This window comes from Mustela nivalis (assembly GCF_964662115.1).
Source record: "Mustela nivalis genome assembly, chromosome: 12".
Lineage (NCBI taxonomy): Eukaryota > Metazoa > Chordata > Mammalia > Carnivora > Mustelidae > Mustela > Mustela nivalis.
In genome coordinates, this window is record NC_139031.1 from 38,152,398 (window position 1) to 38,172,435 (window position 20,038).

The window sequence follows — 20,038 nt, forward strand, 5'->3', positions numbered from 1 at the left end:
TCTTAACTCATTATTAGTCTGCTCAAATTATCTTTTTTTTTTTTTTAATGACACAGTATTGGTAGGTTACATGCTTCTAGGAATTTACCTATTTCTTCTAGGTTATTAAATTGTTGGTATATAGTTGTTCGTAGTAATCTCTTCTGAGTCTTTGTGTTTTCTTTTTTTTTTTTTCTTGTTGTTGTTAAGGAGGTTTTTTGTTGTTGTTGTTAAGGACTGTGCTGCTTAATTTCCATGTATTTGTGAATTTTCCAGGTTTATTCCAGTTGTTGATTTCTAGTTTTCCACCACTGTGGCTGGAGAAAATACTTGATATATTTCCTAATATCTTGAATTTGTTAAGACTTATTTTGTCCTCTAGTAAATGATCAATCATAGAAAATGTCCCATGTGCACTTGAGAATAATATGAATTCTTCTGCTATTGGATGAAATAGTTCATATATATCTGCTAGGTCAATTTGGTCTACAGTGTTGTTTCTTATTAGTTCTCTATACAAATGATCTATCCATTGTTGAGAGTAGGGTATTAAAATTTCCATCTATTATTGCTGTTTATTTCTCCTTTTAGTACCTTTAGTATTTGCTTTATATATTAGGTGCTCTGGTGTTGGGTACATAAGTACCTATAATTGCTCTATCTTCTTGATTGATTGACTCCTTCATTGTTACACAATGACCTTCTTTGTCCTTTTTTGACTATGTTTCTCTAAAAGTCTATTTTGTCTGATGTTAAGTATAGCTACCCTGATTTCTTTTGTTAGCTTTGTTAGTTTCTTTTGATAGTGTCATGTCTATTTGATTCTTTGTAATCCTTGATTCCTTGTATTAGTGTTTGCACATCTGAGTAAGTAGTTTTGTTCTCCAGACTCCAGCTCAGATTTGAGTTCTGAATGGGTCAACTGGTAGCATCCTTGGGCAGGTGGGGTTTGCTGTCAGTATCTCTATTTGGGTTAGGCCACTGCTCATGCTCTAAAATCAAGGGGCATACCACTGGCTGGAGATAATGGGATAGAACAGCAGGCTTGATAACTTGCTCAAGTGCCACTGTATGATGGGCTCTCTGGCTGCCCACATGCTCAGGTCAGGCTCTCTAGCCAGCTGGGATGGGATGCTGTATTCAGCAGTTGGGCAAGGCTGCAAACATGCCTCCCTGCCCAGGTGGAGCCACAGAGGGGGTTACACAGCCATTATGATTCAATGGCTGGGACCCAAATGTGGCAGAACTGTCTACCCTGCTCTTCGGCCAGATGGGGCAGATGACAGATGATGCAAATAAAGCAGACAAGTAGAGCTGTAACCTACAACAACTGCTATGATTTAAACTCAACTTGAGAACTCTTAACTGAGGCAAGACAATTCTAACTAGCTATAGATTAGAGGTCCATAATTTTGAATCTTTAATGTATCACTTACATGAGGCATTATAACACAGGGTTTAATGTGGATGCAAGAATAACTGTCACTGATGCTTTTAAGTATTTACTTCAGCAGGCAGCAAAACAAACAGGGATAGAATAATACAGGCCACAAATGTATATTAGAATATCCATTACCTCTTTTTTTTAAACAAAAGGTATTTTTTTGAGATATTTTTGAATGTTTGATTTTCCCAACTGTTTGTCTTATTGGAATTATACCTATAAAAATTACCTTATAATAAAATAATTTCTTAAAGAGTTTAATTCAGACATGAAGTTGATTTGGAGACACTATTTACCTAATATCTAGAAAATTCACAATATTCCACCTTTTTTCCTAGCATCATAATTTTGTTTACCTTCATTCTGGTTATGTCCATATCATATGATTAGGTTGGCCACAGCATGATTAATCTAGAAATTTCAGTCACATTAATAAACCATGTATTAAAAGATACACTATTATTATTTTATTTCTATATTACCTATCTTTCTATCTCTTTATCTATCTACTCAAAGTTAGTATAGTTATGCTCTCAATTGAACCTCTTATTTTTGTTTTCTTTTCTTTGGAAAAACTTCCGTGACATATCGTATTCTCTGAATGATTTATAATGGGATACTAGATAGGCTGTATACTTGGAACTTTAAATACATCCATGCGTGGTACTCAGGTGGAAAGATAGACTAGGAAACAGGTATCCAAGTAAAGGTTGGGGAGTGGTGTTGAGGTCCTCGGATAATAGATGTGAAAAAGGCAAAGAATGCCATAGCTGCACAAGTTTTAGGAAGATATTGTCTGCAAGTGGCAGGGAAGAGCTAGGAGAATGAAGTGTCACCTCCGGATTAAGTGCTACACAGAAGTAAAAGAGTGAACACCCTCCACTCCAGGCGGATAAACAAGGAGGACCAAACTTAGTTTCTCCTGCTGCGATTTGTATTTCCATTCTCCCTACTGCTTTTTACAAAACAGAATTTGTGTTTTGAAGAGCAATATACAATCATTGTAATGCCTAATACAGGTCAGCTGAAATCTATCACATTCACAAAATAAGATTGATGATGATGATGATGATGATGATGATGATTAAAGGCAAACACTTCAGATGTATTTAATTCTTGCTACAAGCTTGGAGAAAGACACAATTTTTACTTTGTATGAATCAGGAAAATAAAGCTCAGAGTGATTAAGTGATTTGTCCAAAATTAGTTACTGACCTGGCTGGGATTTGAATCTAGGCTTATCTGCATCATATTTGTTATTCTTAGCCAATTACTTTGATATCAAGAATGGTCAAGGATAGTAACTTTTCTTAAGTGGGAAAAAAATATATTAAGAAATATTACCTTAAATTTTACACAGTAAGCTTTAAGAATCCACTAGAAATTGTACTTAAAAAATGTGAAATGGGGTGACTGGGTGGCTCAGTTAGTTAAGCATCTGCCTTGGGCTCAGGTCATGATCTCAGGGTCCTGGGATCCAGGCCCATGTCACAGGGCTCCCTGTTCAGTAGGAAGCCTGCTTCTCCCCCTGCCCTTGCCCCCCCCCCCTTGTGCTTGCTTGCTCCTTTTTGCTCTGCTCCCTCTTTCTCTCTCAAATAAAATATTTTTTAAATATATGAAGTAATTTCTTCTCTACAAAATTTGGAAAATTTTATAGGAGACACTTGAATGAGGAGATCTGAATTCTAATTCTCATTTCACAACTAATTATTTGTATCATTTAAGTCACTTAACTTCACTGGGTCTCAGTTTCCCCATTTATACACTAAGTATAGTCAGATATCTGCGATATCTCCAAAACCCTTTCTAGCTCTCAGGTTATAAGATCTCTAAAATGTTGATTAATTTATATTAAAAGTAAGAAAAAAAAATCCATGTAAGGTCTTATTATCTTACTTGATATTTATTTTTAAATAATCTATATAAAATGTCTTTAAAAAGTGACTTTGCAGTTATGAAAATAATTAGAAGTAAATCTATATGAAATTTTGCTAGTTATAAAAGCTGAGACATTTAACACCTAACATCTTAAAATTATTTTTCACAATACTTTTTACCTTATAGCTATGGACAAAAAGGTTTCCATTTTAGCATGACAAATAGATTCCACTTTAGCAGGTACTCCATAGGTTGAATGAATGTTAATGTTAATGTAATTATTTTATAATACTGTATAGGCTTATCATCGAAGAATTCCAGAAGGAATGCCCTGAAAACCAAGAAACTGAAATGCCTTACAATTCAACAGAGGTTATCTTTTGAAAATGTGGACCCATTCATCTACTTGCTTTTTTCCAAATAGAGTTACAGAAAACTTGGGCAACTAGGATATATAGTTGAGCCTTATCCCCAGTATTTGGAATTTTAGTGCAAACAAAGAGCTCTTCAAGCCCGAGAACAAACTGCATTATAGAGACTGAATTAAAATATGAAATCAGAGATTCCTAATTTGGGGCCTTGTACCTTTTAACTTTAACATGTTTTACAAAATGTTCTAATATTAACTTAGTAAACTATACTAAGTAAAAAGTAGTTGCTAACAGTCTGACATGAATTATGACAGTATCATTTTCTAGCTTAGCCATGGGGTTGGATCATTTTATTTAGGATAACTGCTGGAAGACGACTAAAGGAGGTAGACTGGCTACAGAAGAAAGGTTTCCCAAGTCAGCCTGAGTATTTTTCAATTTGTCTTTTATGACTGCACTGATTCTTCAGATCATATAACAGTTCCCTTTCTTTTTGTTTTCCAAATGTTTTGTGTAGTCAACTTCAAAAACTGGTACTTGTAGTTTAGTCTCAGTGCCTACTGAAAAAGGCCCTTTCCTTTGCCTCCCAAATAGTATCTGCGGAGTTCTTCCAAAGATAAAGACAATCTCCACTGCTACGGACTCTAAATATAGTAAAAAATGATATGCAGGGTTTGGGAAACATTCCTAAATTCTTTTTTCCCAGTCCATCAGGAGTGTTTGGGGATGACAGGACACTAAAGTCAGAGAGAAAACATAAATGTTGTGAGTTGTAGGTTTTGTCCTATACTCCCTAGATGATAGGGATCAGATGACATAACTTAGATGTCTAAATTTCCATCTGGAAAAAAAAAAAAGTATCCAGACATGCTTTAAACACATAATAAATCCTGGATATCTGAAACCAAATGCTGAAATTGGTTCTTTTGTCCCAGTGAAACTGCTGAATGGACATTGTGCAAATACGAAAGAATTGATAGAGTGGATTAGTACTTTAGACTGAAAACTTGTCTCAGATGGCATCATGACAGCTGGCGAAGTTTAGATAAGGAAAAATGAAATGTCAGAATTCTTGTTTTAGAGGTTTGTAGTATGCTGGCATATGCTTTGGTTGAAGCTGTAGGCAACCCTAATCCAATTGTTGAAACTGCTGGTTGTAAAAAAAAAAACCCCAAAAACAACATAATTTACTTCCTACTATGATATATAAAAGGTTCTTACTTAAAACTGTAAGACAACAAGAACACTGAGATGATATATACTCAGTTTTTCCAGTTTAGAAAATTAGAGAAGGAAACCATCTACATAGTACTCAAAGGAAAAGACAACTTAGAAAAATGTATGCAGGGCTATTTTATTTTATTTTTTTTTTAAGATTTTATTTATTTATTTGACAGAGAGAAATCACAAGTAGATGGAGAGGCAGGCAGAGAGAGAGAGAGAGAGAGGGAAGCAGGCTCCCTGCTGAGCAGAGAGCCCGATGCGGGACTCGATCCCAGGACCCTGAGATCATGACCTGAGCCGAAGGCAGCGGCTTAAGCCACTGAGCCACCTAGGCGCCCTGCAGGGCTATTTTAATAGAGAGAGAGCAACACTTTAAAAAGATTAAAACCCTGGGCAGTACCTGGCTAGCTCAGCTGGTACAGCATGCAATTCTCAGGGTAGTGAGTTCAAGGTCCACGTTTGGCATACAGCTTACTTAAAAAAAATAAATAAATAAAACCCCAACAATTCAGCCTGTGCTGTGTGAAAGCATCATTGCAAGGGCACTTTTACTGAGCTTTTCAAAGACAGGTATGGATGAGTGCTACTACACTGCCACCTGGTGCTTAGGCAGGTAGGAGGGATTGGAATTAAAATGCCTGACAAAGATGTCAGAGTTTGTCAATGAATATTTCATATGCTGAGTTTCTCTAACACACCCAAATTTGCTAGTAACACAAAAAAATGAATAAATGTTAATGTAATTATTTTTATAATACTGGATAGACTTTCAGAAGAAACACCCAGAAAACCAAGAAACTAAAATGCCTTACAATTCAAGAAAGGCTGTCTTTTGAAAATCTGGACACATTCATCTACCTGTTTTCCAAAAAGAGTTACAAAGAATGCTAAATTCTTTTTTATTTATTTTTGTTTGTTTTGTTTGGGTAAAGGAAATGTGCAAAAACTCTTTGTGGAGGTTCAAGAGTTAGTGACCTATTTCTGAAAAAAAATGGAAAAGAAGGCCATGACTTAAATTTCTTCTATTTCAAATGGTACATTTTATGTTAGCAATCTTGACTCGCACTGTCAAACTACTCATTCAATTTAGAGTTACTCATTGATTTTATAATACTGCCTTTTCTTTTATAAATGATTTGGCCAAGAAATAAATGGCTTCCACAGTTCGAAGTTGAATGTCAAAAGCAACAAATGCAAAGAGAGGGAACAAAAGATGTCAGCATTACATAAAGTTGAATGTTTTATGTTATCTTTTCTTGAACTGTTGAGAATTAGAAACAATCTTAATAAGCAATACAGGTGTTGAGACAACTAAATTTAATTAACATTTAATATTTAATCTACACAGCTCATTTTTTGGACAAACTTGTGCATTTATCTAGTCACAGGTACAAAGAGGAAATTTAAGATTTACATTTATTTTCCTGTTTTCTATGTTCACACCGACTAAACTGTAAGATAATCTGTGAAGAATGAGCAATAGAGCAAACCAAAGGAGAACCAATATGGCAAAGTCAACTACAGTGAGTTAACTCTTCCTCAACCGATCAAAAATAATTTCAGAAATTTGAAAACTACAAAATGGGTAGAGTTCCAATTAGTGTTTTTATACACATAGCATATTCTTAGTGATTGTGATAAATTATGAGAAAGTAGTTGACCATTAATATGGATTTCCAGGTGATTTAGATCATCTCTTTTCAGACCCCTATTCAAATTGTCAAATCATCCAAGCTTTATGTTAGATAAATTAATCATTTACTTACAACCACCTTCAAGTATGCATGCTTAAAGAAACCCCACACTGCTGGTGATAATATGCATAACTGAATAGTTTATCTGATCTACATACTATTCTGTAGATTCACTATATTTATAAGAGGCTGAACATGTGCTTCTCGTTACTGCAGAGGGTGAGATCTTACCAGTGTATCTAGGGAGTTAAAAAGTCTATATAAAATGCTGGGTGACATACAGTGAAAACAGTCCTTTGGTGAGGGATGGTGGTGGGTGTTTTGATGTTTATAGTGCTGTACTCATATCCTAAAGAAGTATTTTTTCCTATACTCTCAATTTTAATCCACTCATGGTATTTTTATTCCTCATGTTTTCATGTTAGTGCATTAAACTTATTGACTCAACTTGTCTAAGAGTCAAAATTGGAAAGCTAATTTATTTGAGCAGGAATTTGTTCACTGTACTTTGGTAAGAAAAAAAGGCACCATGAAAAGCCTAAGGGAAGAGTACTGGATAAAATATTTAGAAACAGAATCTTTTTCTTAATGGACAATCACACATAAAATACAGTGGGCAGTTCTGTTCATTGCTCTTTTGAAGGACAATGAGAGATGGACTATTTATTTTCTTCTGTAACTGGGGCATGCCTGTTCCCATTGTTTCTCCCCTAGGCCCATATTCACAATACTCAACTGGGAGCAAAATTTCAGCTGAACAATTTGAGAAGCACTAAATAAGTGACAAAGAGAGAAAGGAAGTGAGGAGAAGAATCCTGCTATACCTTTGCACTATAAACAGGCAGGGAAGTTCAGGCTCAGCAGATAGTGGGTACTAATAAATCTTGGTTAGACTGAAATTTCTGTAAGTGCAGTCTAAAAAATCAGTTTTTCAGTTTTTAAATAGGAAAGCTAAAAGAATGTATTTCTTTAGAATCACAAACAGCTAGTACAGTTTGTCACGTTTACCAAATTTCAGAATCTCCCTTAAGCATGCTGTTCGTGGGCAGAGTGCTTTATAGCACACAAAGCACTTCAATACTCTTTACCGTATATTCTTTTCCCAACAATACTGAAATATACATAGTATTCTCATTGCAGATTTGAAGAAGCTGGATCTTGGGAGATCTCATAACTCAAATTAAAATCAGTCATTTTCAAATACTTGCAAATGAATGGAGATTTTTAAGGCAAATAAAAGAAACCCTGCTTAACATACTATATTTGAACACACTGATGTGTAAATGTTGGAATTCAGAGCAAATGGTCAAGAAAGAATTATCTTCAGTACAAAAAGGGTGGTTTTATTAAAGCATGGAGACAGAACCAATGGGCAGAAAGAAACAGACTGTGAGGATTGTGAGAAGTGACTAATTACATACTTTCAGATTGTAGGGAGCGGTTAGTCTCTAAGGAATTGGGAAGCAAAGTTTCCAGGATCTTGAGGAGGTAGCTATCGTTGGGAAAAGGTCATTTGGTACTGTCTAGTAAAACCTTAGGCATGAGACCCTTCAGATGTGTATCATTGGGCCATATGGTTTGAAAGATAATTGCTAACATATATTTCTGGGGGGACAAAGATAAAGGACGTTTCCAAAGGGAGTTTACAGGATCCTAGAGATTGGACTAATGTCAAGCTAAGGTTGCCATCTTTTGCCTCTAGCAAAACTGTTAACATGGAGGCAGCTAAGCTTCTTGAGGAAGGTCACTCTGCCTGTTTCAAGTACTTGTCAATGGGCTGTTATAAGGAAGTTTAATTCTTTTTCTTTTGCCTTTCTCCACATTGTTATTACTTTGGGAAATTATTAGGTACAAAAAGGAATTAATCCAACAAAATTTTACAGATAATAGAGTTCTATGATATTTAGGGTTATTACAGTTGTTCAGTCTTACAACATGGAGGGTAGATTCCCACATTAAAATACATGTTTCTTGAAAACATTAAGAGTATATGTAACTTTCACTCTCTACATCATAAAAAATTTGTAATGATGAGTTTTTCAAAAAAGGGAATGTGATTCTAATTAATAAGAGTCATAACTATAATATAAATGCTTTTGAAAAGCATTACTCAACATTTATAATATTTTGAGGAAGTTACAAGTATAATATAGACCCTTCTATAATGAAACACTGTGCACTGTTAAAATAGTATCAAATCAAGATTTAATAAATTTTATAATTATTTTGTTAGATATGGGAGCACGTGAGGATTTATTTGTTCCATATTATGGTAGAATGCAAATCAAGGAAAACTGTTCAAAAACACTATTATGTTTGCCCAACTTTGTCTCTAAAATAAGAAAAGCAGCTGGGTTTTTTATTTTGTTCTGAATACAATACTTTAAATTATTTTAAACTATGTATACAAGACTTTGAACAGGGAATAAACCAAGGTAAATTATCATAGGAAGCAATCTACATTACTGTTCTCTTTATTCTTCAGCCTCTTTTAATTGGTGGGCTTTGTTGATTGTGTCCATCCTCCAAACAAAAAGGAAGGAAAATGAAAGAACAAAGAACAGCCCCAAGTCTCCTGGGTCTTTTAATAGGTAAGCTTCTCTCTTGTCTTAAGTTTTGCACTTGTGACATATATAATAGAGAAGGAAAACAACTGAATCAGAATAAGAATCAAAATGTGTTTTGTAAATTCCTTTTATACAAATTCATTCTCTAATCTTTATTTACAGAAGAAAGAAACCAGAAGATGTGCGCATATTAAAATGACATGCTGGCAACTTGTGTAAGCTTTTGTACTATACACACTTATTCTTTTATACACATAGAAAATCTAAAAAAAAATTTTTTTCTTCCTGAGGGACATATTTTTTTTAACATTACAGTGTAATTCAAAACCTTAAAATATATTGTTAAATATTATACCTGGAGGCAGAAAAACAGACTATAATGTTAGAACAGTAGATTAGGGGTGCCTGGATGGCTCAGTGGGTTAAAGCCTCTGCCTTCAGCTCAGGTCATGATCCCAGGCTCCTGGGATTGAGCCCCCTATCAGGGCTCTGTGCTCAGCAGGGAGCCTGCTTCCTCCTCTCTCTCTCTGCCTCTCAGCCTACTTGTGATCTCTGTCTGTCAAATAAATAAATAAATTCTTAAAAAAAAAAAAGTAGATTAACTAGAATGAATTTTCCTATTTCTTTTCATATCTGTCACTTATACAGATATAAGATAGAATATTAACAATATTTTAGGTTTTTTCCTTTTTTTCTGGTCTAGCCAAGGGTTTGTAAATTGCATTTATTTTCTCAAAGAAACAATTTTTGTTTTAACTGATTCTCCCTATTGTTTTTCTATTTTCTATTTCATTTATCTCCTCTCTAATCTTTACCATTTCCTCCCTTCTGGTAACTTTAAGTTTCGATTGCTCTTCTTTTCCTAGTTAAGGTATAAAGTTGGGTTATCTATGGGAAATCTTTTGTTTTGCTTTGTTTTTTTAAGATATAAATTCACCACTATAAATTCCCCTCTAATCACTACCTTCACTGCATACCATAAATTTTACTATGCTATGTTTTAATTTTTATTCCCTAAGTGTTTTCACATTTCTTTTGTGATTTCCTTTTCGACCTACTGGTTATTTAAGCATATGCCTTTGATTTCTATATGTTTTTAGATTTTTAAGTTTTCCTTCTGTTACTGATTTCTAACTTCATTCAGTATTCTACCTTTATGGTCACAGAAGATAACTTTTTATAATTTCAATCTTTTCAAATTTATTTAGACTTGTTTTCTGGCCTAACATAGTCTATCCCAGAGAAGGTTCTGTGTGCACTTGATACATTGGTCTACTCTTATTGGGTGGAGCGTTCTGCTTAAGTCTGTTAGATCCAGTTGGTTTCGGTTTTTCCCTCATATGTATTAGATGTCATTGATATATAACATGGTATAAGTTTAAGATATACAATGTAATGATTTGATATATGAGCATATTCTGAAATGATTACCACAATAAGGTAACACATCTATCATCTCACACAGTTGAACAATTCTTGCGTATTTTTCGTAAGAACTTTTAAAATCTACTCTCTTAGCAACTTTGAATATATAATACAGTATTGTAGTTGATTTATAGTGTTGTTCAAGTCCTGTATTTCCTTTCTGATCTTCTGTCTAGATATCCAATCCATTGCTAAAAATGGGGTATTGAAGTCTTCAACTGCTATTGTAGAACTATTTCTCTATTTAATGCTGTCAACAATTGTTATATTTTGGGGGCTCTGTTGTTTCTTGTATATACGCTTATGATTGTTTTATCTTCTCAATGAATTAACACTTTCATCAATATTTAATGCCCATCTTTGTCTCTCTCTCTCTCTCTCTCTCTTTTTTTTTTTTTTAAGATTTTAGTTATTTATTTGACAGAAAGAGATCACAAGTAGACAGAGCAGCAGGCAGAGCGAGAGGGAGAAGCAGGCTCCCTGCTAAGCAGAGAGGCCAATGCGGGGCTTGATCCCAGACTGTGGGCATCACGACCTGAGCCAAAAGCAGAGGCTTTAACCCACTGAGCCATCCAGGCACCCCCTTCTCTCTTTTTTTTTAACTTAAAATTTATTTTGTCCATATTAGTATAACAGTTCTCTTTTGAGTACTATTTACATGAATATTTTTTTCTGTCCTTTCACTTTTAACTACCTATTTGGATCTAACATATCCTCTGTCAAGAGCATATATTTGGCTCATATGTTTATATCCATTCTGTTAATCTCTGCCTTTTGCTTGGAATGCTTAATTCATTTACATTTAATGTAACTGCTTATAAAAAAAGGGCATACTTCTGCCATTTTAAAATTATTTCTTTATGTTCTATATAATTAATTTCCTCTATTATTATCTTTTGTGTTGAGCTGTGTTATTTTTTGTTGTTGTTTTTTTGGGGGGATATGGTAGTGCTGTTGTTAGTTCATTCTAATTTTATGAACTAATTCTTTTTTGTATATTTGTAAGATATTTTTTCATTGGTGACCATGTGATTACAATGAACATCCTAAATTTATAACAGTTATGTTGATACCAACTTAGCTTCAGCAGTATTCAAAAACTCTGCCCCTATATATCTGTTTCCTCCACCTTAATGTTGTTATCATCACAAATTATATTTTTATATATTGTGTATCCCATAATATAGATTTATTATAATTTTTATGCATGTCTTTAAATCATACAGGAAATAAAAAGCAGAAATACAAACTAAAAATGAAATAATTCACTGGCTTTTATATATATTTATATATACTATCTAATTACTTTTACCAGTGATTTTTATTTCTTCATATGGCTTCAAGTTACTATCTAGAGTTCTTTCATTTCAATATGAAGGGCTCTGTAGCATTTTGTGTAGGGCATCTGCTAATGTAATGAAAGTGAAAATGTTACTACCAACTTTACAAAAAACAAAATTCTAATTCTTAGAATTATAAGAAAATTCTACGAATAATTATTAGCCAACAATTACATAATCTAGATGAAACAAAGTTCTAGAAACAAAGATTATCCAAATGAATCAAGAAAATAAAGAAAATCTCAACAAGCTTATAACAAGGAAAACATTAAATCAGTAATCAGAAACCACTCAAGGAAAAAAGAAACCTAGGATCAGATGGCTTCATTAGTGAAATATACCAAATATTTAAAGAATTATCACCAATCCTTCTCGAACTTTTTTTTTTTTAATTTATTTGACAGAGATCACAAGTAGGCAGAGAGGCAGGCATATAGAGAGGGGGAAGCAGGCTCCCTGCCAAGCAGAGAGCCTGATGCGGGGCTTGATCCCAGTATGCTGGGATCATGACCTGAGCTAAAGACAGAAGCTTTAACCCACTGATCCACCCAGGTGCCCCCCCCTTTCTCAAACTCTTAGAAAAAAGAAGAAGAAGAAGAAGGAGGAGGAGGAGGAGGAGGAACACTTCCTGACTAATTATTTGAGGTCACCATTACCCTGATGCCAAAGGACTATTCATGGAGAAAGAATTGTTTCTTTAACTTATGGTATTAAAACTAGATGTCCTCAGGGAACATACGAAAAAAATGAAATGCTGGATGCCTACCTCTCACTATATTAAAAAACAAAAAACAACAAACAAACAAACAAAAAAACCTCAAAATGGATCAATGACTTAAATATAAGAGCTAATATTAACATTCTTAAAAGAAAACATAGGATAAATCTTCATGACCTTGAATTTAGTAATGAATTCTTAGATATTCTTAGACACCAAAAGCAGAAACAAACAAACAAAAAAAGACAGGCAAAACGGACTTCATGGAAAATACAAACTGTGCATAACAGGACATCACCAATAAAGTAGAAAACAACTATAAACTAGAAGAATATATATGGAAATCATATAACTGAAAAAGGTCTTATATACAGAACATATAGAGAGCTATTACTACTGAACCACAAAAGGACAAGTCAATTTAAAAAATGGGCAAAGATCTTGAATAGGTATTTCTCGAAAGAATATATTAAGTGACCATCAAGTACATTAGAAGGATGTCCAACATCATTAGTCATTAGAGAAACAAAAATCCAAACCACAGCCAGGTATTACATTATATCCACTAGAATGACAATACACAAAAAAAAAAAAAAAAAAAAAAAAAAAGAAAACAACAAGTGTTGGAAAACATGTAGGAAAATTACAACACTGGTACACTGCTAGTAAGAATGTAGAAAGGTTCAGTCACTGGAAAATTTGTCAGATCCTCAAACAGTTAAAGAGAATATAACATGAACCCGCAATTCCATTTAGTTATGTATTCAAAAGAAGAAAAAATGGATACTCAAATAAGTACATGTACACATATGTTTACAGCAGCACTATTCACAATAGCCAAAAGATAGAGCCCAAATGTCCAGCAACAGATGAATAAACAAATTGTATTTACACAGATACATTATTCATCCATAAAAAATATGTTAGAATGTGAATGAACCTCAAAAAATTACACTAATTGAAAGAAACCAAACATAAAAGCTCATATATCATAAAATTCTGTTTATAAGAAACATCTAAAATAGGTAAGTTCATAGAAAGCAGACTGGTGATAGCCAAGGGGCTGTGCTGGGAAGAGAGAAAATTAGGAAGAAAGTGCTTAATGAATAAGGGGTTTTTCTTTTAAGTGATGGAAATTTTTAATTTTTTAAAAAATATTTTATTTACTTATTTGAGAGAATGAGAAAGAGAGAGCTCTTGAGAGGAGGGAGGGTCGGAGGGAGAGCAGACTCCCCGCTGAGCAGGGAGCACAATGCAGGACTTGATCCTGGGACTCCAGGATCATTACCTGAGCTGAAGACAGTTGCTTAAACAACTGAGCCACCCAGGTGCTCTGAAATGTTTAATTTTTTTTTTAAGATTTTATTTATTTATTTGACAGAGAGAGATCACAAGTAGGCAGAGAGGCAAGCAGAGAGAGAGAGAGAGAGAGAGAGAGGAGGAAGCAGGCTCCTTGCTGAGCGAGAGCCCAATGTGGGACTCGATCCCAGAGCCCTGAGATCATGACCTGAGCCGAAGGCAGCGGCTTAACCCACTTAGCCACCCAGGCGCCCTGTTTAAATTTTTTTAAAGACAAAAATATTTTGCATCTATATAGCAGCAAGCTAACTCTGAAAAGAGTTAGAAGGTCATAACTTCATTCTTTGTGCAAACCTTGTGAGTTTCTGAGATTTGGCTTGAAATCTGGAATTAGAAATTGAAATCTGATTACTCTATTAGAGGAGAATGAAATAGATAAGAATTGTGTGATGTAGCTGGCTCTTTTGAGTAATTCCTATTCTCAGTGCAGGAGTACAGCTTGGCAACTGAATTATCAATCCTCTACTTCCTAGTCGTTTATCCACTTTGTAACAGGAAAAATGCAGTTACCATAGTAAGTATTTTCAATTTGTTATATATATATTTTTTTTTCTAAATTTGGCATTGTTATGTAAAGGATTTTACAAATGGATAGATTCTAATAAAGGTAAAAAGCAACATCAAAAAAGTAGTTACAAGATTTTTAGACGAAGTTCAGGAAGAAATCAAAAAGAATATAATAAGAGAAAAAATACAGTTACATTCCTTCCATCATTCTTCAATTTTGACATTCTCATTCCTCTCTCTACCTTTTAAAGGTAATTTTCAGTGTTGTACCACAGTAGGCAAAATCTACCACTTAAGAGCCTTTTTTTTTTTTTTTAAGTATGAAACCCCACGTGTCCTCTACCATCCTTCCATTAAATGACAACCATGTGGCAGAGAACTTGGTGGGAATACGTGAATCATAGAAAAAACTGTCAGAATCTAAAGATCACTAAAGTAATGATGATTCCCGTGGAGTCATATTAATAAGTAAAAGCCTCAGCTGTACTAGAAGAAGGGTCCATGGTGAGTTCAGCATCTAGTACATTGTTCTTGAATTCACAGATTAACGACACTTAGAAATTATACTCAGCCAGCACATGAATTAATTAGGGTAAGTAAAATGTACTATTTCCTATTTTAGCAATTAACTTAATATTATATTGTTTATAAGCAAATTTTAAAATGTCAAAAATTTCAGCCACATTTTATATTTTTCTTCAACGTATCTTCTTTTGCTTGATATTAAATATAATTACATGCTGCAAAATGGCAAGTATTTACTTGCATTTAAATTGGTTTTTTGACATTTTTGAAGAGTAAATATATATGGAAGCTCTAAGCCTTTCTCTCAAAGTGTTTTACATTAATCTTGCAATTAAAAAGATGAAGCATACGAAAAGATGTTGCACATCATATTTAATCAGACAAAAGGCAAATTAAAACAACGAGATACCACTACAATCTATCAGAATGGCCAAAATCCAGATCACTGACCACATTAAATCCTAGCAAGGATATAGAGTAATGAGAATTCTCATTCATTTCTAGTGAAAATACCAAATGCTACAGCCACTTTGGAAGACAGTTTGGTAGCTTCTTTAAAAAATAAACATTCTCTTACCATTTAGTCCAGCAATCATTCTCTTAGTGTTCACCCAAAAAACTGAAAACTTATGTCTACACAAAAACCTACACACAAGTGTTCACAGCATCTTTATTCATAATTGTCAAGATTTGGAAGCAACCCAGATGTCCTTTGGTAGGTGAACAGATAAACTGTTGAACATCCTAACAATGGAATATTATTCAATGCCAAAAAGGAATGAGCTATCAAGCCACTGAAATACATGAAAGAGGAGTGCCTGGGTGGCTCAGTCCTTAAGCATCTGGCTTCGGCTTGGGTCATGATCCCAGCATCCTGGGATTAAGCCACGCCAGCATCGGGCTCCCTGCTTGGCAGGAAGCCTGCTTTCCCTCTTCTAGTCCCACTGCTCGTGTTCCCTCTCTCACTGTGTCTCTGTCAAATAAATAAACAAAACCTTAAAAAAAAAGATATGAAAGAAACATAAATGCATATCACTAAGAAGCCAATCTGAAAAGGCTATGTGCTATATGATTTCAACTATATGACAATCTGGAAAAGGAAAAACTATAGAGACACTAAAAGATCAGTAGTTTCCAGAAACTGTGGGAAGAGATGAACACATGCAGCACGAAAGATTTTTAGGTAGTGAAACTATTTTGCATGATACTACAATGGTGGGTACATCTCATTATACATTATACACGTGCAAACCCACAGAATGTACACTACCAAGGGTGAACCCTAAACTATGGAATTTGTGTGATTATGATGCATCAATGTAGGTTCATTATTTCAACAAATGTACTACTCTGATATGGAATGTTGATAATGGGGAAGACTATGTATAGGGACAGAGCACATATGGAAATCTCTGTATCTTCCTCTCAATTTTGCTATAAACCTAAAATCTCTCTTTAAAAAATAATTTCTAAAAAAAAAAGCAAAAATTGATCCATGGACCACATTTTGGTTAGTAAGGCTTTGAATAGTACATGTTTTGTAATGCCACTCATATCACAGAGCCACAGAAAAAAATATATGACTAAACGTGGAGAACAGGGAAATAAATTCAGGAATAGTTTTGGAGGGCCTATCAAAAATATTTTCAAAAGAATGAGTTTTCAAGAATTTGCAAATAAAAAATGTTTTTAAAAAGACAAATAAAATATATAATCAAAGAAGTAGTTTAAAAACACTGGAAGTTATATCATTGTCATGACCAAAACTCAAAAATAGGATGGTTCAGGGGCACCTGGGTGGCTCAGTGGGTTAAAGCCTCTGCCTTCGGCTCAGGTCATGATCCCAGGGTCCTGAGATCGAGTTCCGCATCAGGCTCTCTGCTCAGCAGGGAGCCTGCTTCCTCCTCTCTCTCTGCCTGCCTCGCTGCCTACTTGGGATCTCTGTCTGTCAAATAAATAAATAAAACCTTAAAAAAAATAGGACAGTTCAGTATATTTTAGCATATTATAAGGACAGTAAAAGATAAGAGCAGAGCAACTGAAACAGAACTAGCCATCCAAACATAAAAATTACAAACCCTAGATAAAACATTATCAAAATTCAATACTTGAAAGAACAAAAACTCCACTTGGAATAAACGGGATTTACAAGGTTTTTCACTTACAGGAAACTGGAACTTAAAATGAAATCCACCATTTTACTGACTGAAGAAGTTGGAGCTTTGTGATAAAGGCTTCTAGTATTTGGGAAATGAAGGGATGAATCTTAGAAAGGTGGGAGTCACAGAAGAGAAAGCCCCAAAATCTATGTACATATTCCTCCAAATCTTTGTATGACCACAGAACTGTGCATGTGCAGGGAAGAATCCAAGGTACCCAGTGAAAAGCAGCAGGTGGATGTTGGCAAGAGGAGGTTTCAGCTGTTGAAATTAACAGCAGAGTTTGGAGTCAAGCCAAAAAAACTGCTCACTAAAACAAAAATCAGTGTTATTCAGAAGAAAGCATTAGCTAGCAGAATCCATACCTTAAATGCTACCTTCAAGCTCATGAACAACTTGTGAGGTATTCTGGATACCAATCCTCACCATGAATGATGTCGCACACATCCCTGATTTACTGGAAATCTAAACTGTACAAATGGGCCAAGATTTACAATATTTCTGATTTCTTCAACTTTGGGAGAAGCCTCAGCAGTTCTTATTAGAATGATAATCCTGTCAGAAACAGGATTTTGTTCCTAACTTTCTAGTCTTCTTAGTAGATGTGACATTCATTCTCTCCAGTGAAGTCCAAGAAATTTCCTGTCATGAGGAAAACTGATAATCTTCACATTGACTTATAAACTGTTGAATATCTAGAATAAGAAAACAATCCCTCTTTGACCTGGAAGACTATAAAAAACTGTCAAAGAGATGAGAGCTTTAAAAAAAAAAAAACTTCCTATTTTGCTTTGTTGGTATATTAGTGACAGAATCTTAGTAATGAACCTATTTCAACAATTCTGGTCCAAATGTCCATTTTCAAGTTTTCTTCTATAAGTATCTGCATATGCACATTTGACTTTTTTAGGGAGAACAGTAAGGAACTGAGAATGACACTAAAAGACCCCAGGATAAGATGGGACAAAGAACCAAATATATTCTAATAGAAGAACAAATGAAGAACAGTGACTTGTCAAGTCAATAAGTATTTGTTGAGGGCTGCCTGGGTGGTGGAGTTTGTTAAGCATCTGACTCTTGATTTTTGCTCAGGTCATGATCTCAGGGTCCTGGGATCCAGCCCTACATCAGGCTCTGTGCTCAGCAGGGAGTCGGCCGAGGGATCCCCTCTCTCCCTCTACCCCTCCCTCTGCTCACCCAATCTCTCTCTATTAAATAAATAAGTCTTTAAAAAAAATTAAGTATTTGCTGAGGTATATAGAGGTATCTGTTAAAACACAGGTGTGTCATTAAAAAAATTCAATAATCATAAAGAATGACACCCATCCACATACCCAATATCAATTATTTGCTAAAGCTACCATCTGCACAAATCATGTAAGTCCAAAGAAAATATTATTTATTTCAAGGTGATTTTTCCCCTTTTGCTATGCTTAAAGCTAAATATCATCTTTAAATAAATGATAACAACAGTAACTAATAATTCTAAAGAGTCACTATACTGCTTCCATAAAAATACTTAGAGGAGTACCAATCTAAACACTTAGACACACAAGACATTAGCTCCACATCTACTGACTGGTTATTTCCTTGTTAATAGTGTGCAAATATAAATATTTTGTGAGATGACTAGATTTTTACATACTTACTTACTTTGCCATAGTAGGTGGAACATTCAAGCCACTTTGCATTTAGATTAAAAGTTTGAATTGTATTTGAAAAAAGTTTCTAAGTTATTTCCAGAAAAACATGTCCTGAGTTAGTAACTGGTGGTGCCTTACTCAGAATAATCTGTTGATCTGATGAACTTGTTTGATAATAGTGGTTCATTGTGAAGGCTTCATAATTTGCAAATAATTAAAATATAGTTTATCATATGTATACCTGGCACAGTGAAGTATCTGATCATTGAATGTCATTCCATTGTTTCAACTTCACAAAAACACTTAAACAGGCACCCATGCACTTAACTTTTTTACATCTGAATTGTAACCAATTTAATTCCAGGAAGATGAAGAAAAAATGCTAAACTTTTCATCATACACATAAGCAAATTCTTTCTATTTATATTTTCTAATTTTTAAAACTTCCTTATTTAATAAAGAATATGAATTCACATTTATCACAATTCATAGAAGAAGGTGTTAAAGTCTACAACTCTAAGTGTGGATGATTCTATTTCTTCTTTTGGTTCTAATAGTTTTCACTCCATATATTCTGAGACTTAGCTGTTTGCTGTGTACACATTTAGGATCATTGCATCTTCCTGGTAAATTGATTTTTTCATCGTTATGTAATGTCCCTCTTTGACTCTGATCATTTTCTTCACTTTGATGTTTAGTTTACCAAATACTAATACAGTCCCTCCTTTTTATTATTTTAATTAACATCTGCATGATATAACTTTGTCTTACTTTATTTTCAACTGTATTGTATCACTGAATTGGAAGTGAGTTTTTGGTAAGCAGCAAATAGGTGGGTCACTTTTTATTGACTACTAATCTTTGTCTTCTAATTAGAATATTAAGACTATTAAGATCATTTAGGATGAATAATGTTATGTTTACAATTAAGTTTTCCATTTTACTATTTGTTTCTTCTGACTTTCATTTTTTTTTTTCCTTTTACCTACATAGGGGCTACTTTACTATTTCATTGGATTCCATCTTAATTTATACACAGTGGTTTTTTTTTTTAATTTTTTATTTTTTATAAACATATATTTTTATCCCCAGGGGTACAGGTCTGTGAATCACCCTGATATACACAGTGTTTTTGAGTGTATCTCTCTATATAGTATTTTTGGTGGTTGTTCTGGGTAATACACTATACATATTTAACTTAGTAT